The sequence below is a fragment of the Haliotis asinina genome, chromosome 7 (assembly GCF_037392515.1).
Source record: "Haliotis asinina isolate JCU_RB_2024 chromosome 7, JCU_Hal_asi_v2, whole genome shotgun sequence".
Lineage (NCBI taxonomy): Eukaryota > Metazoa > Mollusca > Gastropoda > Lepetellida > Haliotidae > Haliotis > Haliotis asinina.
Genome location: NC_090286.1, coordinates 65,056,762 through 65,083,594, shown reverse-complemented (window position 1 = coordinate 65,083,594; position 26,833 = coordinate 65,056,762). Strand labels below are relative to the sequence as shown.

The 26,833-nt window shown below is 44.7% G+C and overlaps 1 protein-coding gene and 1 pseudogene across 1 annotated transcript in view; one reads left to right on the top strand and one right to left on the bottom strand.

Annotated features, from left to right (window-relative positions):
* The window catches only part of LOC137290580 (large ribosomal subunit protein uL13m-like), a 421,196-nt gene that overhangs the window by 187,405 nt on the left and 206,958 nt on the right, over window positions 1-26,833 (bottom strand). The gene's annotated exons all lie outside the window — the stretch shown is intronic.
* Window positions 6,080-26,833, top strand: part of LOC137292128 (uncharacterized) — a 33,775-nt pseudogene continuing 13,021 nt past the window's right edge.

Below are 26,833 nucleotides of genomic sequence, written 5' to 3'. Positions count from 1 at the left end.
GTTGTCTGTGAGGTAGGTACAGTTTCAGTGTCGTCTGTTAGGTAGGTACAGTTGCAGTGTTGTCTGTGAGGTAGGTACAGTTGCAGTGTCGTCTGTGAGGTAGGTACAGTTGCAGTGTTGTCTGTGAGGTAGGTACAGTTGCAGTGTCGTACTTGAGGTAATTACAGTTACAGTGTCGTCTGTGAGGCAGTTATTGTTGAAAGATCGCATTGCCGTCTGTAGGGTAGTTACAACTGCAGTGTCGTCTGTGAGGTAGGTACAGTTGCAGTGTTGTCTGTGAGGTAGGTACAGTTACAGTGTCGTCTGTTAGGTAGGTACAGTTGCAGTGTTGTCTGTGAGGTAGGTACAGTTGCAGTGGTGTCTGTGAGGTAGGTACAGCTGCTGTGTCGTCTGTGAGGTAGGTACAGCTGCAGTGTCGTCTGTGAGGTAGGTACAGTTGCAGTGTTGTCTGTGAGGTAGGTACAGTTGCAATGTTGTCTGTGAGGTAGGTACAGTTGCAGTGTTGTCTGTGAGGTACGTACAGTTGCAGTGTTGTCTGTGAGGTAGGTACAGTTGCAATGTTGTCTGTGAGGTAGGTACAGTTGCAATGTTGTCTGTGAGGTAGGTACAGTTGCAGTGTTGTCTGTGAGGTAGGTACAGTTGCAGTGTCGTCTGTGAGGTAGGTACAGTTGCAGTGTCGTCTGTGAGGTAGGTACAGTTGCAGTGTTGTCTGTGAGGTAGGTACAGTTGCAGTGTTGTCTGTGAGGTAGGTACAGTTGCAATGTTGTCTGTGAGGTAGGTACAGTTGCAGTGTCGTCTGTTAGGTAGTTACAGTTGCAGTGTTGTCTGTGAGGTAGGTACAGTTGCAGTGTTGTCTGTGAGGTAGGTACAGTTGCAATGTTGTCTGTGAGGTAGGTACAGTTTCAGTGTCGTCTGTTAGGTAGTTACAGTTGCAGTGTTGTCTGTGAGGTAGGTACAGTTGCAGTGGTGTCTGTGAGGTAGGTACAGCTGCTGTGTCGTCTGTGAGGTAGGTACAGTTGCAGTGTTGTCTGTGAGGTAGGTACAGTTGCAGTGGTGTCTGTGAGGTAGGTACAGTTGCAGTGTTGTCTGTGAGGTAGGTACAGTTGCAGTGTTGTCTGTGAGGTAGGTACAGTTTCAGTGTCGTCTGTTAGGTAGTTACAGTTGCAGTGTTGTCTGTGAGGTAGGTACAGTTGCAGTGTTGTCTGTGAGGTAGGTACAGCTGCTGTGTCGTCTGTGAGGTAGGTACAGTTGCAGTGTCGTCTGTGAGGTAGGTACAGTTGCAGTGTTGTCTGTGAGGTAGGTACAGTTGCAGTGTCGCCTGTGAGGTAGGTACAGTTGCAGTGTTGTCTGTGAGGTAGGTACAGTTGCAGTGTTGTCTGTGAGGTAGGTACAGTTTCAGTGTCGTCTGTTAGGTAGGTACAGTTGCAGTGTTGTCTGTGAGGTAGGTACAGTTGCAGTGTCGTCTGTGAGGTAGGTACAGTTGCAGTGTTGTCTGTGAGGTAGGTACAGTTGCAGTGTCGTACTTGAGGTAATTACAGTTACAGTGTCGTCTGTGAGGCAGTTATTGTTGAAAGATCGCATTGCCGTCTGTAGGGTAGTTACAACTGCAGTGTCGTCTGTGAGGTAGGTACAGTTGCAGTGTTGTCTGTGAGGTAGGTACAGTTTCAGTGTCGTCTGTTAGGTAGGTACAGTTGCAGTGTTGTCTGTGAGGTAGGTACAGTTGCAGTGGTGTCTGTGAGGTAGGTACAGCTGCTGTGTCGTCTGTGAGGTAGGTACAGCTGCAGTGTCGTCTGTGAGGTAGGTACAGTTGCAGTGTTGTCTGTGAGGTAGGTACAGTTGCAGTGTTGTCTGTGAGGTAGGTACAGTTGCAGTGTTGTCTGTGAGGTAGGTACAGTTGCAGTGTTGTCTGTGAGGTAGGTACAGTTGCAATGTTGTCTGTGAGGTAGGTACAGTTGCAATGTTGTCTGTGAGGTAGGTACAGTTGCAGTGTTGTCTGTGAGGTAGGTACAGTTACAGTGTCGTCTGTGAGGTAGGTACAGTTGCAGTGTCGTCTGTGAGGTAGGTACAGTTGCAGTGTTGTCTGTGAGGTAGGTACAGTTGCAGTGTTGTCTGTGAGGTAGGTACAGTTGCAATGTTGTCTGTGAGGTAGGTACAGTTGCAGTGTTGTCTGTGAGGTAGGTACAGTTGCAGTGTCGTACTTGAGGTAATTACAGTTACAGTGTCGTCTGTGAGGCAGTTATTGTTGAAAGATCGCATTGCCGTGTGTGGGGTAGTTACAACTGCAGTGTCGTCTGTGAGGTAGGTACAGTTGCAGTGTTGTCTGTGAGGTAGGTACAGTTGCAGTGTTGTCTGTGAGGTAGGTACAGTTGCAGTGTCGTGCTTGAGGTAGTTACAGTTGCAGTGGCGTCTTTGATGTAGTTACAGTTACAGTGTCATTTTTGAGGTAGTTGCAGTAGCAGTATCGTATGTGAAGTAGTTACAGTTGAAGGATCGCATTGTCGTCTGTGAGGTAGTTGCTGTTGCAGTGTTGTCCTTGAGGTGGACATAACTGCGGTGTCGTCTGTGAGGTAGTTGCAGTTTCTTCGTCATCTGGGAGGTACATGCAGATGAAGTGTCGTCTTTGAGTTAGTTACATTTGCAGTGTTGTCGTCCTTGAGGTAGTTAAAGATACAGTGTCGTTGTTGGGATAGTTAGAGACCTCAGTTCGTCCCACTGATCTGGCCGGTATGCACTGCGTGGGAGGATTGAGTCATACTGTGATAGGATCCTGGATGAAGAACTGAGGTGTTAGACGGTGTTTAGGTAGAGTTGGGGATACTGACCTGCCACGTGGCTGCACTTGGGAAGAAGGCGGCAACGATTTACATTGTTCCAAACACCACGACTAGATTATTTGTTGACATTGTTAGCTGTTCAAGAAAACACACGTTTAATCGAATTCATGCGGTCGGTGGCCTTCAGTGTAGAGAATTCGACATCGGATGTCGGAAAGAACACTTGTTTTCAACATGTCGGATTAATGAACACTTCATAGTTGTACAGTTGCATATCAAACGTTTTGACAAACCGAGATCCACTTTCGTTGGGCCCATTCATGGTGTTTCACGTGACGAACAGGCATGTGCACTAACCGCAAAGTTCTGATGTGTGTGTGTGCGTGCGTGTGCGCGCGTGTGTATGTAGTGTTTGTATTGGCACCCGTGGGTTATGATCGTCCTGCAATTAAAATTCCTTGATTCGGTGTCACATGCAATCTAAGTCAAAAGTCACTAATCCTGCTAATGTCGTTCACATTGTAAATCGGCTGTCAATGTCCTGTTGAAGGTCCAGCTACATGGCGTAGTGTCTGTTCGGAGGGAGGTAGTTCCATTCCGCTATCCGTCTTAAACACGTTAAATGATACAATCTGTTGTTACCCTGCATGGCTCAGATTCAAGGTCAAATTGGTGATGTAGAGGACGCATCGGACAAAAATGTAAAAGTTCATGCTGAACACGAACAGGAAATTCGCATAAAAGCTCATTCTACGCATATCTTTGGTCTGACACTGAAAACAGTCTGAAGAACTTTCACTACAACACCGAACGCAGAACCGTTTGTGGCAACGTGAACTGATCTAGTTTCTGCAGCCTCAGTCTGTACATTTCTCCTATTCTTCAAGTGTAAAGTATGCCTAGAAATCAAAGAGGCAACATCTGAGCTGACAAAGTACTTGATCCAGTAACCAACAACAGCCGAAGCCCAGACCTCTTACAGTTACATCCACCTAACCCACAGTTACCAGTTGAGGTAACACCAACCTGCCGCCATCGATGACTGAAAACTCAAGGAGACCGTAAAAGCACCAGTCCGCTTTAGTTTCTTTAGAAACGTGAAGAGTTAATGCTGCCGTTCCCAGTACAAGAGTACAAGCGAAATTCTACACAAGTCAAAATCATCAACTCCAATAAAACCAATGTAGAGTCTAATACCTTCACATTGACCTGTCTACAGTCTAATACCTTCACATTGACCTGTCTACAGTCTAATACATTCACATTGACATTTCTACAGTCTAATACCTTCACACTGACCTGTCTACAGTCTAATACCTTCACACTGACCTGTCTACAGTCTAATACCTTCACATTGACCTGTCTACAGTTCAATGCATTCACACTGACCTGTCTACAGTCTAATACATTCACATTGACATTTCTACAGTCTAACACACTGACATGTGTACACTTCAATACGTACTCCATAATCTGCTCTGTTCACTTCCCCTGACCCGACGTATAACGTGCATTAATATCTGCCTCTGTCCCTACCACCCCTCACCCTCTTCCCCTAAAACGACGTATAACGTGCACCAATATCACCCATCAACATCTGCCTCTGTCCCTACCACCCCTCACCCTCTTCCCCTAAAACGACGTATAACGTGCACCAATATCACCCATCAACATCTGCCTCTGTCCCTACCACCCTTCACCTTATTCCCCTAAAACGACGTATAACGTGCACCAATATCACCCATCAACATCTGCCTCTGTCCCTACCACCCCTCACCCTTTTCCCCTAAAACGACGTATAACGTGCACCAATATCACCCATCAACATCTGCCTCTGTCCCTACCACCCTTCACCCTCTTCCCCTAAAACGACGTATAAGGTGCACCAATATCACCCATCAACATCTGCCTCTGTCCCTACCACCCCTCACCCTCTTCCCCTAAAACGACGTATAACGTGCACCAATATCACCCATCAACATCTGCCTCTGTCCCTACCACCCTTCACCCTCTTCCCCTAAAACGACGTATAAGGTGCACCAATATCACCCATCAACATCTGCCTCTGTCCCTACCACCCCTCACCCTCTTCCCCTAAAACGACGTATAACGTGCACCAATATCACCCATCAACATCTGCCTCTGTCCCTACCACCCTTCACCCTTTTTCCCCTAAAACGACGTATAACGTGCACCAATATCACCCATCAACATCTGCCTCTGTCCCTACCACCCTTCACCCTCTTCCCCTAAAACGACGTATAACGTGCACCAATATCACCCATCAACATCTGCCTCTGTCCCTACCACCCCTCACCCTCTTCCCCTAAAACGACGTATAACGTGCACCAATATCACCCATCAACATCTGCCTCTGTCCCTACCACCCTTCACCCTCTTCCCCTAAAACGACGTATAACGTGCACCAGTATCACCCATCAACATCTGCCTCTGTCCCTACCACATCTCACCCTTTTCCCCTAAAACGACGTATAACGTGCACCAGTATCACCCATCAACATCTGCCTCTGTCCCTACCACATCTCACCCTTTTCCCCTAAAACGACGTATAACGTGCACCAATATCACCCATCAACATCTGCCTCTGTCCCTACCACCCTTCACCCTCTTCCCCTAAAACGACGTATAACGTGCACCAATATCAACCATCAACATCTGCCTCTGTCCCTACCACCCCTCACCCGTTTCCCCTAAAACGACGTATAACGTGCACCAATATCACCCATCAACATCTGCCTCTGTCCCTACCACATCTCACCCTCTTCCCCTAAAACGACGTATAACGTGCACCAATATCACCCATCAACATCTGCCTCTGTCCCTACCACATCTCACCCTCTTCCCCTAAAACGACGTATAACGTGCACCAATATCACCCATCAACATCTGCCTCTGTCCCTACCACCCTTCACCCTCTTCCCCTAAAACGACGTATAACATGCATCAATATCACCCATCAATATCTGCCTCTGTCCCTTCCACCCTTCACAGTCTTTCCCTGGCTCGACGTATAACATGCACCGATATCTACCTCTGTTCTAACCACCCTCCTCCCTCTTCTCTAACGTGCACCAATATCACCCAGGTCCCATCAATATCTGCCTCTGTCCCTACCACCTGTCAACGGGTGGATGGCTCATGGACAGGATGACTGGAGAAATAGCTCGTGCTTAGATGAACATTACGTTGACGAAGACAAATGAATACGTTGATGAAGACGAAAGCATAGTTTAGTTGTTAAAACTTCTTTAGTTGGTTTCACAAGACATGACAAACAAGTATACATGAATGAGGTGAGCGGACTTCCAGCTCAACCCCAGGGCCTTTCCTGCAAGCGGCATAATCCTGCTCGCTGACGTCCCTACAAAGCCAGTCGGAATGCCGGTCTCCACACTCACATCCCACCTCCCACGTACAGTATAGATGTGAGCATACATATGTATAGTTTTTAACAACAATAGACCAGCAAAGATTCAACAAAGGACAGATAGAGAAACAATAGCACCTCCTTCTACAATTGATGTGATGACCGACACAGCCAAGGGGGATGACCAATAAAGGCCATAAATGTCATATACAGTAATTAATGGAAGTGACAAAGAGGAACAAGGTAGCTGACAAAACAATGCACTCTGCCGTAGTGATAAAGATCAAGATTGCAGATTGAATAATAATTACTAAATATCATATAGCCTTTGTATCATATAGTTTTTGGTCTGTAGAAATATTTGGACACGGCTGTCCTGAATTAGACACTATAACACACCCATCAGTATCTGCCTCTGTCCCTACTAACCATCAGTATCTGCCTCTGTCCCTACTACCCATCAGTATCTGCCTCTGTCCCTACTACCCATCAGTATCTGCCTCTGTCCCTACTACCCATCAGTATCTGCCTCTGTCCCTACTACCCATCAGTATCAGCCTCTGTCCCTACCACCCATCAGTATCTGCCTCTGTCCCTACTACCCATCAGTATCTGCCTCTGTCCATACCACCCATCAGTATCTGCCTCTGTCCCTACCACCCATCAGTATCTGCCTCTGTCCCTACTACCCATCAGTATCTGCCTCTGTCCCTACTACCCATCAGTATCTGCCTCTGTCCCTACTACCCATCAGTATCAGCCTCTGTCCATACCACCCATCAGTATCAGCCTCTGTCCCTACTACCCATCAGTATCTGCCTCTGTCCCTACTACCCATCAGTATCTGCCTCTGTCCCTACTACCCATCAGTATCAGCCTCTGTCCATACCACCCATCAGTATCAGCCTCTGTCCCTACTACCCATCAGTATCTGCCTCTGTCCCTACTACCCATCAGTATCTGCCTCTGTCCCTACTACCCATCAGTATCTGCCTCTGTCCCTACTACCCATCAGTATCTGCCTCTGTCCATACCACCCATCAGTATCTGCCTCTGTCCCTACCACCCATCAGTATCTGCCTCTGTCCCTACCACCCATCAGTATCTGCCTCTGTCCCTACTACCCATCAGTATCTGCCTCTGTCCCTACCACCCATCAGTATCTGCCTCTGTCCCTACCACCCATCAGTATCTGCCTCTGTCCCTACCACCCATCAGTATCTGCCTCTGTCCCTACTACCCATCAGTATCTGCCTCTGTCCCTACTACCCATCAGTATCTGCCTCTGTCCCTACTACCCATCAGTATCTGCCTCTGTCCCTACTACCCATCAGTATCTGCCTCTGTCCCTACTACCCATCAGTATCTGCCTCTGTCCCTACTACCCATCAGTATCTGCCTCTGTCCCTACTACCCATCAGTATCTGCCTCTGTCCCTACTACCCATCAGTATCTGCCTCTGTCCCTACTACCCATCAGTATCTGCCTCTGTCCCTACTACCCATCAGTATCTGCCTCTGTCCATACCACCCATCAGTATCTGCCTCTGTCCATACCACCCATCAGTATCTGCCTCTGTCCCTACTACCCATCAGTATCTGCCTCTGTCCCTACTACCCATCAGTATCTGCCTCTGTCCCTACTACCCATCAGTATCTGCCTCTGTCCCTACCACCCATCAGTATCTGCCTCTGTCCCTACTACCCATCAGTATCTGCCTCTGTCCATACCACCCATCAGTATCTGCCTCTGTCCCTACTACCCATCAGTATCTGCCTCTGTCCCTACTACCCATCAGTATCAGCCTCTGTCCCTACCACCCATCAGTATCTGCCTCTGTCCCTACCACCCATCAGTATCTGCCTCTGTCCCTACTACCCATCAGTATCTGCCTCTGTCCCTACTACCCATCAGTATCTGCCTCTGTCCCTACCACCCATCAGTATCTGCCTCTGTCCCTACTACCCATCAGTATCTGCCTCTGTCCCTACTACCCATCAGTATCTGCCTCTGTCCCTACTACCCATCAGTATCTGCCTCTGTCCCTACTACCCATCAGTATCTGCCTCTGTCCCTACCACCCATCAGTATCTGCCTCTGTCCCTACTACCCATCAGTATCTGCCTCTGTCCCTACTACCCATCAGTATCTGCCTCTGTCCCTACCACCCATCAGTATCTGCCTCTGTCCCTACTACCCATCAGTATCAGCCTCTGTCCATACCACCCATCAGTATCTGCCTCTGTCCCTACCACCCATCAGTATCTGCCTCTGTCCCTACTACCCATCAGTATCTGCCTCTGTCCCTACCACCCATCAGTATCTGCCTCTGTCCCTACTACCCATCAGTATCTGCCTCTGTCCATACCACCCATCAGTATCTGCCTCTGTCCCTACCACCCATCAGTATCTGCCTCTGTCCCTACTACCCTTCACCCTCGTCCCCTGCCTGAGCCGACGTGTGCCATGGTGCGCCCCTCCCACCCAGAATACTCGTGTCAAGTCTGTTGACTCAGTGCAATCTTTGACGCCAGGATCGTGTGCTCCATGACCTCGCGTTAACGTCCTCCTAGGTTCCGGGGTTTCTAACAACAAAATACACATGATACTTACTTTATACAGGTAGTAGTATAGGGAATGACAGTCCGAAAACACTTCACATATAGAGTGTGCTAAAGCTAAGCAAAGCTAAGCAAAAGCTAAGCAAAGCTAAGGAATTTAGCTTTTGCTTAGCTTTTGCTTAGCTTTGCTTAGCTTTAGCACACTCTATATGTGAAGTGTTTTCGGACTGTCATTCCCTATACTACTCAGGTTACAACATTCCATGCTCCTCTGTCCTTTGCAATAAATTAATCTGACCCCAGCAAACCTGGCATTCCATGCCCAGAGACACATTCAAACTTTAGCCAAAGGAAACCTAGTACGCATTTTACACTAATTTATTTTCTTTTGTTCAACTTGTGAAAACTGAGTTTGAGTGTGACTGTTGCAGTGTTATTCAAATAGTACAAGGGACAGCGATTCATTGTGGTCGGTGATAACATAGTGGCAAAGAGTGTATGGCATACACAAACCTGGAGTCACTGACTGAAGTGCCGTGACTGCGGGCATTGTGAGGTAAGACACACACGTTTGTTCCTCTCACGTTGTGGCGGCCATATTGCCTGTTGACGGCAAGTACTGGTAATGTCAGGGAATGAACGTCACGCCTTGGCCGGCCTTTCTATAGTCGTATCACGCACTGACCATCGATTGGGGTGCAGTGCAGCGGGATAGTGTGTGTGCGTGCGTGCGTATGTGTAAGTAAGCACGCTTGTTTACGTGTTGTTCTCTCGTCTGTGTCTGTGTTAGTCACACTCACAGCTAGTGTGTGCTATTTGTTCGTTTGTGTGTGTTGTTTGTGTTAGTGTGTGCGTGCATGCGCGTGTGGGTTGGGTTGGGTTGGTGAGGTGCGGCATGTATTGTGTAAACTGTGCACGCTGTTAATCGTATATTTACGTATTATCTGGTATCCGGTGGGCCAGTCTATGGCATTATACATCTATTGATGCATCCTTGTGGACCATACACCTAACACAATAAACCTCTCCTGCACACCTTTGTTGATACTTTGTATTCTCACATACACCTAACACATTAAACCTCTCCGGCACACCCATGTTGATACCGTGTCTTCTCACAAAGGCGCACGAGACCTCTCCGGCACACCCATGTTGATACTTTGTGTTCTCACATACACCTAACACAATAAACCTCTCCGGCACACCTTTGTTGATACTTTGTATTCTCATATACACCTAACACATTAAACCTCTCCTGCACACCTTTGTTGATACTTTGTATTCTCACATACACCTAACACATTAAACCTCTCCGGCACACCCATGTTGATACCGTGTCTTCTCACAAAGGCGCACGAGACCTCTCCTGCACACCCATGTTGATACTTTGTCTTCTCACATGCACCTAACACAATAAACCTCTCCCGCACACCTTTGTTGATACTTTGTGTTCTCACATACACCTAACACATTAAACCTCTCCGGCACACCTTTGTTGATACTTTGTATTCTCACATGCACCTAACACATTAAACCTCTCCGGCACACCTCTGTTGATACTTTGTGTTCTCACATACCCCTAACACATTAAACCTCTCCGGCACACCTTTGTTGATACTTTGTATTCTCACATGCACCTAACACATTAAACCTCTCCTGCACACCTTTGTTGATACTTTGTCTTCTCACATGCACCTAACACATTAAACCTCTCCGGCACACCCATGTTGATACTTTGTATTCTCACATGCACCTAACACAATAAACCTCTCCGGCACACCTTTGTTGATACTTTGTATTCTCACATGCACCTAACACATTAAACCTCTCCTGCACACCTTTGTTGATACTTTGTGTTCTCACATACCCCTAACACATTAAACCTCTCCGGCACACCCATGTTGATACTTTGTATTCTCACATGCACCTAACACATTAAACCTCTCCGGCACACCCATGTTGATACTTTGTATTCTCACATGCACCTAACACATTAAACCTCTCCGGCACACCTTTGTTGATGCTTTGTATTCTCACATGCACCTAACACATTAAACCTCTCCGGCACACCTTTGTTGATACTTTGTGTTCTCACATGCACCTAACACATTAAACCTCTCCGGCACACCTTTGTTGATACTTTGTGTTCTCACATACCCCTAACACATTAAACCTCTCCGGCACACCTTTGTTGATACTTTGTATTCTCACATGCACCTAACACATTAAACCTCTCCGGCACACCCATGTTGATACTTTGTATTCTCACATGCACCTAACACAATAAACCTCTCCGGCACACCCATGTTGATACTTTGTATTCTCACATGCACCTAACACATTAAACCTCTCCCGCACACCCATGTTGATACTTTGTATTCTCACATGCACCTAACACAATAAACCTCTCCTGCACACCCATGTTGATACTTTGTATTCTCACATGCACCTAACACATTAAACCTCTCCGGCACACCTTTGTTGATACTTTGTGTTCTCACATACCCCTAACACATTAAACCTCTCCGGCACACCTTTGTTGATACTTTGTGTTCTCACATACACCTAACACATTAAACCTCTCCCGCACACCCATGTTGATACTTTGTATTCTCACATGCACCTAACACAATAAACCTCTCCGGCACACCCATGTTGATACTTTGTATTCTCACATGCACCTAACACATTAAACCTCTCCCGCACACCCATGTTGATACTTTGTATTCTCACATGCACCTAACACAATAAACCTCTCCCGCACACCCATGTTGATACTTTGTATTCTCACATGCACCTAACACATTAAACCTCTCCGGCACACCTTTGTTGATACTTTGTATTCTCACATGCACCTAACACATTAAACCTCTCCCGCACACCCATGTTGATACTTTGTATTCTCACATGCACCTAACACATTAAACCTCTCCGGCACACCTCTGTTGACACTTTGTATTCTCACATGCACCTACCACATTAAACCTCTCCGGCACACCTTTGTTGATACTTTGTATTCTCACATGCACCTAACACATTAAACCTCTCCCGCACACCCATGTTGATACTTTGTATTCTCACATGCACCTAACACATTAAACCTCTCCGGCACACCTCTGTTGATACTTTGTATTCTCACATGCACCTAACACAATAAACCTCTCCCGCACACCCATGTTGATACTTTGTATTCTCACATGCACCTAACACATTAAACCTCTCCGGCACACCCATGTTGATACTTTGTATTCTCACATGCACCTAACACATTAAACCTCTCCGGCACACCTCTGTTGATACTTTGTATTCTCACATGCACCTAACACATTAAACCTCTCCGGCACACCCATGTTGATACTTTGTATTCTCACATGCACCTAACACATTAAACCTCTCCGGCACACCTTTGTTGATGCTTTGTATTCTCACATGCACCTAACACATTAAACCTCTCCCGCACACCCATGTTGATACTTTGTATTCTCACATGCACCTAACACAATAAACCTCTCCGGCACACCCATGTTGATACTTTGTATTCTCACATGCACCTAACACATTAAACCTCTCCCGCACACCCATGTTGATACTTTGTATTCTCACATGCACCTAACACAATAAACCTCTCCCGCACACCCATGTTGATACTTTGTATTCTCACATGCACCTAACACATTAAACCTCTCCGGCACACCTTTGTTGATACTTTGTATTCTCACATGCACCTAACACATTAAACCTCTCCCGCACACCCATGTTGATACTTTGTATTCTCACATGCACCTAACACATTAAACCTCTCCGGCACACCTCTGTTGACACTTTGTATTCTCACATGCACCTACCACATTAAACCTCTCCGGCACACCTTTGTTGATACTTTGTATTCTCACATGCACCTAACACATTAAACCTCTCCCGCACACCCATGTTGATACTTTGTATTCTCACATGCACCTAACACATTAAACCTCTCCGGCACACCTCTGTTGATACTTTGTATTCTCACATGCACCTAACACAATAAACCTCTCCCGCACACCCATGTTGATACTTTGTATTCTCACATGCACCTAACACATTAAACCTCTCCGGCACACCCATGTTGATACTTTGTATTCTCACATGCACCTAACACATTAAACCTCTCCGGCACACCTCTGTTGATACTTTGTGTTCTCACATGCACCTAACACATTAAACCTCTCCGGCACACCTTTGTTGATACTTTGTATTCTCACATGCACCTAACACATTAAACCTCTCCCGCACACCCATGTTGATACTTTGTATTCTCACATGCACCTAACACATTAAACCTCTCCGGCACACCTCTGTTGATACTTTGTGTTCTCACATGCACCTAACACATTAAACCTCTCCGGCACACCTCTGTTGATACTTTGTGTTCTCACATGCACCTAACACATTAAACCTCTCCGGCACACCTTTGTTGATACTTTGTATTCTCACATGCACCTAACACATTAAACCTCTCCGGCACACCTCTATTGATACTTTGTGTTCTCACATGCACCTAACACATTAAACCTCTCCGGCACACCTTTGTTGATACTTTGTATTCTCACATGCACCTAACACATTAAACCTCTCCGGCACACCTCTGTTGATACTTTGTGTTCTCACATGCACCTAACACATTAAACCTCTCCGGCACACCTTTGTTGATACTTTGTATTCTCACATGCACCTAACACATTAAACCTCTCCGGCACACCTCTATTGATACTTTGTGTTCTCACATGCACCTAACACATTAAACCTCTCCGGCACACCTTTGTTGATACTTTGTATTCTCACATGCACCTAACAAATTAAACCTCTCCGGCACACCTCTGTTGATACTTTGTGTTCTCACATGCACCTAACACATTAAACCTCTCCGGCACACCTTTGTTGATACTTTGTATTCTCACATGCACCTAACACATTAAACCTCTCCGGCACACCTCTGTTGATACTTTGTGTTCTCACATGCACCTAACACATTAAACCTCTCCGGCACACCTTTGTTGATACTTTGTATTCTCACATGCACCTAACACATTAAACCTCTCCCGCACACCCATGTTGATACTTTGTATTCTCACATGCACCTAACACATTAAACCTCTCCGGCACACCTCTGTTGATACTTTGTATTCTCACATGCACCTAACACATTAAACCTCTCCGGCACACCTCTGTTGATACTTTGTGTTCTCACATGCACCTAACACATTAAACCTCTCCGGCACACCTTTGTTGATACTTTGTATTCTCACATGCACCTAACACATTAAACCTCTCCGGCACACCTTTGTTGATACTTTGTATTCTCACATGCACCTAACACATTAAACCTCTCCGGCACACCTCTGTTGATACTTTGTGTTCTCACATGCACCTAACACATTAAACCTCTCCGGCACACCTTTGTTGATACTTTGTATTCTCACATGCACCTAACACATTAAACCTCTCCCGCACACCCATGTTGATACTTTGTATTCTCACATGCACCTAACACAATAAACCTCTCCTGCACACCCATGTTGATACTTTGTATTCTCACATGCACCTAACACATTAAACCTCTCCTGCACACCCATGTTGATACTTTGTATTCTCACATGCACCTAACACATTAAACCTCTCCCGCACACCCATGTTGATACTTTGTATTGTCATATACACCTAACACAATAAACCTCTCCGGCACACCTTTGTTGATACTTTGTATTCTCACATGCACCTAACACATTAAACCTCTCCCGCACACCCATGTTGATACTTTGTATTCTCACATGCACCTAACACAATAAACCTCTCCGGCACACCTTTGTTGATACTTTGTATTCTCACATGCACCTAACACATTAAACCTCTCCTGCACACCCATGTTGATACTTTGTATTCTCACATGCACCTAACACATTAAACCTCTCCCGCACACCCATGTTGATACTTTGTATTGTCATATACACCTAACACAATAAACCTCTCCGGCACACCTTTGTTGATACTTTGTATTCTCACATGCACCTAACACATTAAACCTCTCCCGCACACCCATGTTGATACTTTGTGTTCTCACATGCACCTAACACATTAAACCTCTCCCGCACACCCATGTTGATACTTTGTATTCTCATATACACCTAACACATTAAACCTCTCCCGCACACCCATGTTGATACTTTGTATTCTCACATGCACCTAACACAATAAACCTCTCCGGCACACCTTTGTTGATACTTTGTATTCTCACATGCACCTAACACATTAAACCTCTCCGGCACACCTTTGTTGATACTTTGTATTCTCACATGCACCTAACACAATAAACCTCTCCGGCACACCTTTGTTGATACTTTGTGTTCTCACATACCCCTAACACATTAAACCTCTCCTGCACACCTCTGTTGATACTTTGTATTCTCACATGCACCTAACACATTAAACCTCTCCCGCACACCTTTGTTGATACTTTGTATTCTCATATACACCTAACACAATAAACCTCTCCGGCACACCTTTGTTGATACTTTGTGTTCTCACATACCCCTAACACATTAAACCTCTCCTGCACACCTCTGTTGATACTTTGTATTCTCACATGCACCTAACACATTAAACCTCTCCGGCACACCTTTGTTGATACTTTGTATTCTCACATACACCTAACACATTAAACCTCTCCGGCACACCTTTGTTGATACTTTGTATTCTCACATGCACCTAACACATTAAACCTCTCCTGCACACCTTTGTTGATACTTTGTGTTCTCACATACCCCTAACACATTAAACCTCTCCTGCACACCTCTGTTGATACTTTGTATTCTCACATGCACCTAACACATTAAACCTCTCCGGCACACCTTTGTTGATACTTTGTATTCTCACATACACCTAACACATTAAACCTCTCCGGCACACCTTTGTTGATACTTTGTATTCTCACATACACCTAACACATTAAACCTCTCCAGCACACCTTTGTTGATACTTTGTATTCTCATATACACCTAACACAATAAACCTCTCCTGCACACCCATGTTGATACTTTGTGTTCTCACATGCACCTAACACATTAAACCTCTCCTGCACACCTCTGTTGATACTTTGTATTCTCACATACCCCTAACACATTAAACCTCTCCGGCACACCTCTGTTGATACTTTGTATTCTCACATGCACCTAACACATTAAACCTCTCCGGCACACCTCTGTTGATACTTTGTGTTCTCACATGCACCTAACACATTAAACCTCTCCCGCACACCTTTGTTGATACTTTGTATTCTCACATGCACCTAACACATTAAACCTCTCCGGCACACCTTTGTTGATACTTTGTATTCTCACATGCACCTAACACATTAAACCTCTCCGGCACACCTTTGTTGATACTTTGTATTCTCACATGCACCTAACACATTAAACCTCTCCGGCACACCTCTGTTGATACTTTGTGTTCTCACATGCACCTAACACATTAAACCTCTCCGGCACACCTTTGTTGATACTTTGTATTCTCACATGCACCTAACACATTAAACCTCTCCGGCACACCTTTGTTGATACTTTGTATTCTCACATGCACCTAACACATTAAACCTCTCCGGCACACCTCTGTTGATACTTTGTGTTCTCACATGCACCTAACACATTAAACCTCTCCGGCACACCTTTGTTGATACTTTGTATTCTCACATGCACCTAACACATTAAACCTCTCCCGCACACCCATGTTGATACTTTGTATTCTCACATGCACCTAACACAATAAACCTCTCCCGCACACCTTTGTTGATACTTTGTATTCTCACATACACCTAACACATTAGACCTCTCCGGCACACCTTTGTTGATACTTTGTATTCTCACATGCACCTAACACATTAAACCTCTCCCGCACACCCATGTTGATACTTTGTATTCTCACATGCACCTAACACATTAAACCTCTCCGGCACACCTTTGTTGATACTTTGTATTCTCACATGCACCTAACACATTAAACCTCTCCCGCACACCCATGTTGATACTTTGTATTCTCACATACACCTAACACAATAAACCTCTCCCGCACACCTTTGTTGATACTTTGTATTCTCACATGCACCTAACACATTAAACCTCTCCTGCATACCTCTGTTGATACTTTGTATTCTCATATACACCTAACACATTAAACCTCTCCTGCACACCTTTGTTGATACTTTGTGTTCTCACATACCCCTAACACAATAAACCTCTCCCGCACACCCATGTTGATACTTTGTATTCTCACATGCACCTAACACATTAAACCTCTCCCGCACACCTTTGTTGATACTTTGTATTCTCATATACACCTAACACAATAAACCTCTCCCGCACACCTTTGTTGATACTTTGTATTCTCACATACACCTAACACATTAAACCTCTCCGGCACACCCATGTTGATACTTTGTGTTCTCACATACACCTAACACAATAAACCTCTCCCGCACACCCATGTTGATACTTTGTGTTCTCACATACACCTAACACATTAAACCTCTCCCGCACACCCATGTTGATACTTTGTGTTCTCACATACACCTAACACAATAAACCTCTCCCGCACACCCATGTTGATACTTTGTATTCTCATATACACCTAACACAATAAACCTCTCCCGCACACCTTTGTTGATACTTTGTATTCTCATATACACCTAACACAATAAACCTCTCCCGCACACCTTTGTTGATACTTTGTATTCTCATATACACCTAACACATTAAACCTCTCCCGCACACCCATGTTGATACTTTGTGTTCTCACATACACCTAACACAATAAACCTCTCCCGCACACCCATGTTGATACTTTGTATTCTCACATGCACCTAACACAATAAACCTCTCCCGCACACCCATGTTGATACTTTGTATTCTCAGATACACCTAACACAATAAACCTCTCCCGCACACCTTTGTTGATACTTTGTATTGTCATATACACCTAACACAATAAACCTCTCCCGCACACCTTTGTTGATACTTTGTATTCTCATATACACCTAACACATTAAACCTCTCCCGCACACCTTTGTTGATACTTTGTATTCTCACATACACCTAACACATTAAACCTCTCCGGCACACCTTTGTTGATACTTTGCATTCTCACATGCACCTAACACATTAAACCTCTCCCGCACACCCATGTTGATACTTTGTATTCTCATATACACCTAACACAATAAACCTCTCCTGCACACCCATGTTGATACATTGTGTTCTCACATGCACCTAACACATTAAACCTCTCCGGCACACCTCTGTTGATACTTTGTATTCTCACATACACCTAACACATTAAACCTCTCCTGCACACCTCTGTTGATACTTTGTATTCTCACATACACCTAACACATTAAACCTCTCCTGCACACCTTTGTTGATACTTTGTATTCTCACATGCACCTAACACATTAAACCTCTCCTGCACACCTCTGTTGATACTTTGTGTTCTCACATACACCTAACACATTAAACCTCTCCTGCACACCTTTGTTGATACTTTGTATTCTCACATACACCTAACACATTAAACCTCTCCTGCACACCTCTGTTGATACTTTGTGTTCTCACATACACCTAACACATTAAACCTCTCCTGCACACCTCTGTTGATACTTTGTGTTCTCACATACACCTAACACATTAAACCTCTCCTGCACACCCATGTTGATACTTTGTGTTCTCACATACACCTAACACAATAAACCTCTCCGGCACACCTTTGTTGATACTTTGTATTCTCACATGCACCTAACACATTAAACCTCTCCCGCACACCCATGTTGATTCTTTGTGTTCTCACATGCACCTAACACATTAAACCTCTCCTGCACACCTTTGTTGATACTTTGTATTCTCACATGCACCTAACACATTAAACCTCTCCGGCACACCTTTGTTGATACTTTGTATTCTCACATGCACCTAACACATTAAACCTCTCCTGCACACCCATGTTGATACTTTGTATTCTCACATGCACCTAACACAATAAACCTCTCCTGCACACCCATGTTGATACTTTGTGTTCTCACATGCACCTAACACATTAAACCTCTCCTGCACACCTCTGTTGATACTTTGTATTCTCACATACACCTAACACATTAAACCTCTCCTGCACACCTCTGTTGATACTTTGTATTCTCACATGCACCTAACACATTAAACCTCTCCTGCACACCTTTGTTGATACTTTGTATTCTCACATGCACCTAACACATTAAACCTCTCCTGCACACCTCTGTTGATACTTTGTGTTCTCACATACACCTAACACATTAAACCTCTCCTGCACACCTTTGTTGATACTTTGTATTCTCACATACACCTAACACATTAAACATCTCCTGCACACCTCTGTTGATACTTTGTATTCTCACATGCACCTAACACATTAAACCTCTCCTGCACACCCATGTTGATACTTTGTGTTCTCACATGCACCTAACACATTAAACCTCTCCTGCACACCTCTGTTGATACTTTGTATTCTCACATGCACCTAACACATTAAACCTCTCCGGCACACCTTTGTTGATACTTTGTATTCTCACATGCACCTAACACATTAAACCTCTCCTGCACACCCATGTTGATACTTTGTGTTCTCACATGCACCTAACACATTAAACCTCTCCTGCACACCTCTGTTGATACTTTGTATTCTCACATGCACCTAACACAATAAACCTCTCCTGCACACCTTTGTTGATACTTTGTATTCTCACATGCACCTAACACATTAAACCTCTCCTGCACACCTCTGTTGATACTTTGTATTCTCACATGCACCTAACACAATAAACCTCTCCTGCACACCTTTGTTGATACTTTGTATTCTCACATGCACCTAACACAATAAACCTCTCCGGCACACCTTTGTTGATACTTTGTATTCTTACATAAGCACACGAGACCTCTCCGGCACACCTATGTTGATATATTACGTTCCCACATAAGCACGTTAGACCTCTCCTGCATACATGCACACGGTTAACACCTATGTTGATACCGTGTGTTCGAGTATAAGCACACGAGACCTGTCCTGCACACCAATGTTGATACCGTGTGTTCGAGTATAAGCACACGAGACCTGTCCTGCACACCTATGTTGATAAAGTGTGTTAAGCACTCATCCTCTGAGCGGAGGTGGTAAATTTCTTAATCTTTTGGATCCAGATATTTCCACGTTAGATATGTTCGTGGAATCAAACATACTTAGTCATCGTCAGACACTTTAACATCCCATGTATTCCGACAGTATAAGGCCAGTTTGAAACTGTTCAGAAATTAGCATGAGTCACAGATATCCTCCCAGTGGGCGCGGGAATCATTCACTTACAACTCTATGTTTTGGTTGCTCGGGTATTTGACGTTCATATATTAGAATATGTCTATTACGTATACGTTGATGTAAACATAACATATATCTGTGAGAATAAAATCAACCTCTGTAAGCACCTGTTGACATGATCACCAGTCTAACCAATGCTTTTCGGGTCTGATTCAACAAGTTTCTAACGTTCAACCATTACGATGTGACTGTGGGTTTGTATCGAGAAAGTCAAGACTTATACGACAATGTCAAAATGCGCATCATGTTCAGTCATAATAGACATAAAGAGCTTCTGCAAGGTACGCCCTTCCCCGTACACAACACCGCAAACGTTAGCACCGAATGCGTTGTGGAAGTCGCGGTGTCCGAGGGGGTTAGGCGGCCGACTTTGTGGACTGGTGATTAGGTGCCTGAACCTGAGGGTGCGGTTTCGAATCCCGAATGGGGCTCAACTCAAAATAGTAATAGAATTTGTGCTTTACCAAGAAAGAGTAATCTTAAATAAAGCATATGTTAGACAGAATGCGTTAATCGAGAACACAATGAACCTACCCCGTACACAGTGCATGACATAGCAAACTCAACACTAACTATCATTCACGTGCGCCCAACTCCGTACTCCGTACACAGTGCAGCAACCGCAACACTACATACCATTAACGTATACCGTACACTGTACACTGACACAACAGTGTCATACAATCATTAATGAACCCTGCTGGCAAAAAATACACAGTTGGACATGTTTAGTTTGCTCACAATGCCCAGACAGTATTATCATGTAATGCGAATAATGTGATACCCCACGCAACACGACATATTGCTAATTGGCGCTGACGGAGACACAGTATGCTGGTTTATGAGCAGTGTCACGTCCCGACTACACAGCTACTTAATCACTGTCAGACAAGACATTCCATGTCTAATAAAATGCATTTTTCAAAGTGAATGTCAAAAGGTTATGACCTCACTGACGTTTGTTCAAAACGTTTTATGCATATGTCTTCAAACAATGCATGTAATGGGTGCTTCATTTGTGGTTCAAAGACAACAGCACACCGGCTATGGTTCAAGGACAACATCACACCAGCTGTAGTTCAAGGACAACAGCAGACTAGCTGTGGTTCAAAGACAGTAGCACACCAGCTGTAGTTCAAGGACAGCGTCTTGTCAAGGTTAGTTCAAAGACAACAACACACCAGCTGTAGTTCAATGACAACAGCATTCATATGTTACTCAAGCATAACAACACACCAGCTGCAGTTCAGAGACAACAGTACACCAGCTTTAATTCAAAGACAACACACTAGCTGTGGGTGAAGGACAACAGCACACTAGCTGTGGTTCAAAGGCAACAGCAGTACACCAGCGTCGTGTTAGGTATGTTCAGGGATAACAGGAAACCAGCTGCTCTTCAAAGACATAACAAACCAGTGGTAGTTCAAGGATGGCCTCTTGTCAGGTGTAGTTCAAAGACAACAGCAAACCAGCAGTAGATCAAGGACAACGTCTTGTCAGGTGTAGTTCAAAGGCAGGCGCACACCAGCGGTAGTTCAAACACAAAAGCAAACCAGTCGTAGTTCAAAGACAACAGCACACCAACTGTAGTTCAAGAACAATATCTTGTCAGGTGCAGTTCAAGGACAACAGCATACGAGCTGTAGTTCAAGGACAAAGCACATCAGGTGTAGTTCAAGGTCAATAGCACACTAGCTGTACTTCAAAGGAAACGAAGGTGTACAACGTAGGTATTTGAACTGTTGAGGATGAGATTCAACCCCAGATCAGATTCAATCTTCACAAAGATTTTTGGCTCATCGGTCATTCATCGGAAGCAAAGACTTTTCCTGGTAACAAACCGAAGAGTATAGTATCACAGTCCAATGAATCAGACTTTTGTTGTGGACAATCAGGCCAGTGTCCGACGTGTCTAGCATGATCCGATGAGGAGAGATCGTCCGATGAAAGAACTCAGCTCGGAGCTTGATTCGGCATCGGACACTATTTCCGGTAGCAAATCTAGTCGGACGTGGATGAATGTCGAGTCAGTCTGATGTGTATGAGATTCGTGTTGTGCAACTATCGGACGTGTCTAGCCGACGTCTGACGGCAATCTGATAAGTGTCCGATAATGAACAGTCATCCGACGTGCCTGATACCCGCCATCACCAATTCGATTCTCATCGGAGGGTAACATGATATAGTTGTCGGATTGTTGTCCGTTGTGACATCATAGGGTAACTGCTCTTTAACTCAACTGCCACCGGACAGATATCTCATAGCAAGCGGTGACGGCCAAAGGACTACACAAGGCTGGTCAGTCGACATTCACTTCGCAGACACTACAACACCAAGACCCAAGAATGAACAGAAATGTTCGGAGAATGCAAAGAATCGACCCATCAATAACAGTTCTGCAACTGCGACTTTACAACATTGTGACTGAAGTTTTCTTACACACACATGTGTCGCCGTTCAGACTTTTATGATATAAATTACTTATAAACAATAAATCACGAATCATGAACAATAGTGATGTCAAGTCTCAGTATTCATAGCAGTACTCTAACAGTTGTTGCTAGTAATACAGTTTATCCGTTATTATCTTTATTTTAGTCCACTTCAGATAACAGAACAGCCTATGATTAGTTTCACAAATCATCCTCTTCTGCCAGTTAGGTAAGGCTCCTCCAAGAGGATTATTAAAGTACAGCCTTAGGGTTTCATACTCCGCTTTTCTGCCAATGTAGTGCTCCTCCAAGAGGGTTTCACATTGTACTGTGGCCTCTGCTGTGTCGCGGATGCTTCCTCTGGGAGCTGGTCCTTCTTTCATGGGAGTCATGTTCCTCCATTCTCCTGGTAAAATGCTGTTGTTGGTATCCTCTGTAGCCAGCTGACCATAGTGCACGGCTAGGTGTTGTTTTCGGATCAGATTGTGGAGGCAGACCCAAGTTTCTCTGATGTTACGCACAACGTCAGGTTGTTGCTATAATGTTCATAGAAAACACTGGAATCTGGCAGTCAATATTCTGAAAACGTTCTCCTCGAGGCTGTGGAGGTCTTATATACGGTTATATATCCACTCTGTACGAGTCATGTTCTCTCAGACTTCATCATGTTTGTTCGCAAAGTAAAGGCGTCATCACCTATCACGAAGTATTGCATCTTCTGGTTACCATTGGCCATTGACTCAGGTGGGGGAATCCTATTTAACGGCAACACACTGTCTCTTTGAGCTCAGATACATTGCATATCTGTACACTAGACGTGTCCTTGACCGCTGTCCGTCCACAAGAACCGGTCGTTGGCTTCAACAAGGGCCCCTGAGAAGGACCAGTGACAAAAAATGGTTGTAATTATGGTAGAGACTGGTAGAGACTGCCTGATTCTTTTGTTTGTTTCCTGGATGTTCAAATCAAGGGCCCTGATCACATGTGGAAGGTTCCAACACCTCACATATTCTTCAGCAATTGCATGTCATTCTTGTTCGGGGGTGGATCACTTCATCAGCATACTCCTATATGGCTTGACAGACTTCGGGGATAAACTTGCCAATAGGTTCTCGGCCAACCCCGGGGTTGAATAAGAATGATAGATACCGACCACGTGCTGCAAGGTGCCTAATGGTGCAGGCCAAGTTGACCAGGTTCAAGTGCTCTCCTGGCATTGGTATTACACTTCGTGAGTTTGGTGCGAGCCTCTGAAGTAGTTCATCAAACCAGTGGTGGTACTTCTGGCGTAACTATAGAGAAATTGAACAATGCTGTTGTATCCTCCATTATCACTTCATTCTTGAGTCTGATGTAGTGCCATGTAACAGCCTTCTGTCAGTTTGCAACCACGGTCGAACCCAATAACGACGTCGACCTCTTTGCCTTCTTCTAAGCCTGAAGGGTTATTGCATTTGTTGCATAGTTTGTGACTGCAACATAAAGCTCAGAGCTGCAGCAATGCGAGGAAGTTGATTTATGAATAGTACCGTAAGGAGGTGTAGCCCGCTTTCATACCCTACTGCCGATTTTGGGGACAAAACCGAACTGTATATGGTCAGTGTCTGGTTACCCTACGAACAGTCACCGAATTGTCGGATATGTCTCGGTAGGGGCAGATTAGTGCCAGGTTACCCTTGAATTACAATCAGTCAATCAAAAAAGGATGTCGGGTGAATTTTCCTCTGAACACTTCGGAACGCTGAAATTTTCCAACAACTGGGATGAGATGGGCTTCAGATGAGGTTCTGGTTGTGTGTGGAATGGGGGTGTTAGTGTTTAAAGCGTAATTCAGCAAACGATTGGGTCATCACTGACTGAGTCACTGGTTGAACATGGGTATAATAACACAAAGCCCTTTAGAATACACTGTTTGACATATGTCAAATTTTCCTTTTGTCTCATTCCTGTTCATTGTATCATGTCATGTCAGGTCATACTGACCCAAGAACTTTGTCGGCCACCGGTCCGTCTCGGTGGATGTCGGATGCTGGATGTTTCCAGTACATGTAATAGAGATGGTCAAACATTTTATCCTAATGTCATTCCTTTGTCAGAGACTCTCTTAGAGTGTTATCAGAAATTATTGAGAAAATCTTTGTTTTTTTTCTAATGATGCTAAGATTGGAAAAAGGGCTTTCACTATGCACTAAGCATACTAAATAAGGGAGACAACTCTTGAAGGCTTAGAAGGCAGCTCATTACGTCAAGAGTTATCTCCCTTGTCTGAGCAGACGGCTTCCTGTGTTGACATGGCAAAATTTACAGCAAGAGAGAAAAGAAAGCTCAGTCTAGATGATTTTGAAAGGGGTGAGGATGATGCTAAAGTGTTAGCTTGTAAACATGGTATTCCTCTGTCTACAGTATACAGAACTTTGAAGAATATTCAAGCAGGAACCGGGATAGAGCACAAAGCAGGGGCAGGTCGGCCTAGGAAATTCAGTGTTGTGGATCGCCGAAGACTTGGGCAGATTGTGAGTAGGGGCAAATTGAAAAGTGTTGAGAACATCAGAAATGAAATGATTAGCAGAGGAAGTCCTCAGGTATGCAATGAAACAGTTAGGCAGGAATTACAGAGACTTAATTGGGTGAAAAAACGTGGAATTCCCTCGCCGTTGATGAAAGATGCACAAAAGGAAAAACGTTTAAACTGGTGTCGGGCTCATGAAAATCAAGATTGGGATAATGTTTTCTTTTCGGATGAAAGTTCTGTTTGGCTTTTCCCTGATTGTGTGAAAATGTGGACCAAAGATACTGTCAAACCTATCTACCAGCGACCAAAACATAGCCCGAAGTTTCACATGTGGGGTGGCATATCGGCTCGCGGAGTGACGCCATTGTGTGTTTTCACGGGAAACTTGACAAAAGAAAGATACGTTGACATTCTAAATGGTCACCTTCTTCCGACAGCACAAACATTGTATGAAGATGATTGGATTTTCCAGCATGATTATGACCCAAAACACACTGCGCGCTACACAAAACAGTGGTTGTCGGGCGAAAATGTTCAAGTTTTAGACTGGCCCAGTTACAGCCCAGACCTAAACCCAATTGAGAATGTGTGGGGAGTCATGAAGGACAGAATAAACCAAAAGGGACTGAGAAATATTGAAGATATGAAGGCCGAGGTGGTCCAATATTGGGATACCCTGTCACACGATTACCTACAAACTTTGATGGGTAGTGTGCCTAGGCGTATTCAGGCATGCATTGCTGAGCGAGGAGGTCTAACAAAATACTAAAACAAGACCGAGACTGTAAAAGGATGATGTTTTAACATGTTTATGTAAGTAAAACGCCAGAAGTTAATAAACGTAATGAGTTACATGACGCAACATGATTCTCAATAATTTCTGGGAATACTATACATGTTGTATGGGTTGTCCTATGTCAAACACCAGCTACCCGGCTCATCAGGCATCACCTACCCCTTCATGATCAGGCACTAGATACTCTCTCAGGCACTGGATACTTTCCAAGCCACTAGACAGCTTTCTCGTGCACTGGCTACTTTGCAGTCGTTAGCTACTATGTAAAGCAAGAGCTACCCCCTTGAGCTACTACCTACTCTCAGCCACCAACTACCCCCTCAGCCACTAGCTACTCTCAGCCACTAGCTACTTTCAGCCACTAGCTACTCTCAGCCACTAGCTACTCTCAGCCACTAGCTATCCCCTTAGCCTCTAGCTACTCTAAGGCACCAGCTATCCCTCAGCCACTGGCTACTCTTAGCCACTAGCTACTCTCAGTCACTAGCTACCCTCAGGCATATGCTATCCCCTTATCCACTAGCTACCCCTTCAGCCACTAGCTATTCCCCTCAAGCTAGTTACCCCCTCAACCACTAACTATCCCCTTAGCCTCTAGCTACTCTAAGGCACCAGCTGGGCAGTTCTTCCAATGAGAAACTCCAGTTGAGAAGAAGGCTAAATCGGGCACTAGCTACCATCTCAAATGGTACTACCCTTTCAGGCACTAACTATATTATCTCCTTAAGTACCGATTAACCCCCATTCCGCCTGCACTAGATACCCCTTCAGACGTTACACAACCAATGGCTGATATTCCTATAGCTGAGTGTGTATTGTCCTCCTGGCAACGCGATGCTTTGTTTGGCAACAGCGACAGAAGCAATTGACGGACAATTGTCTCGCGTGAATTTCTAGTGTTTCCTGAACACCCTCGGCACATATTTTACGCTATACATATGATGGTCAA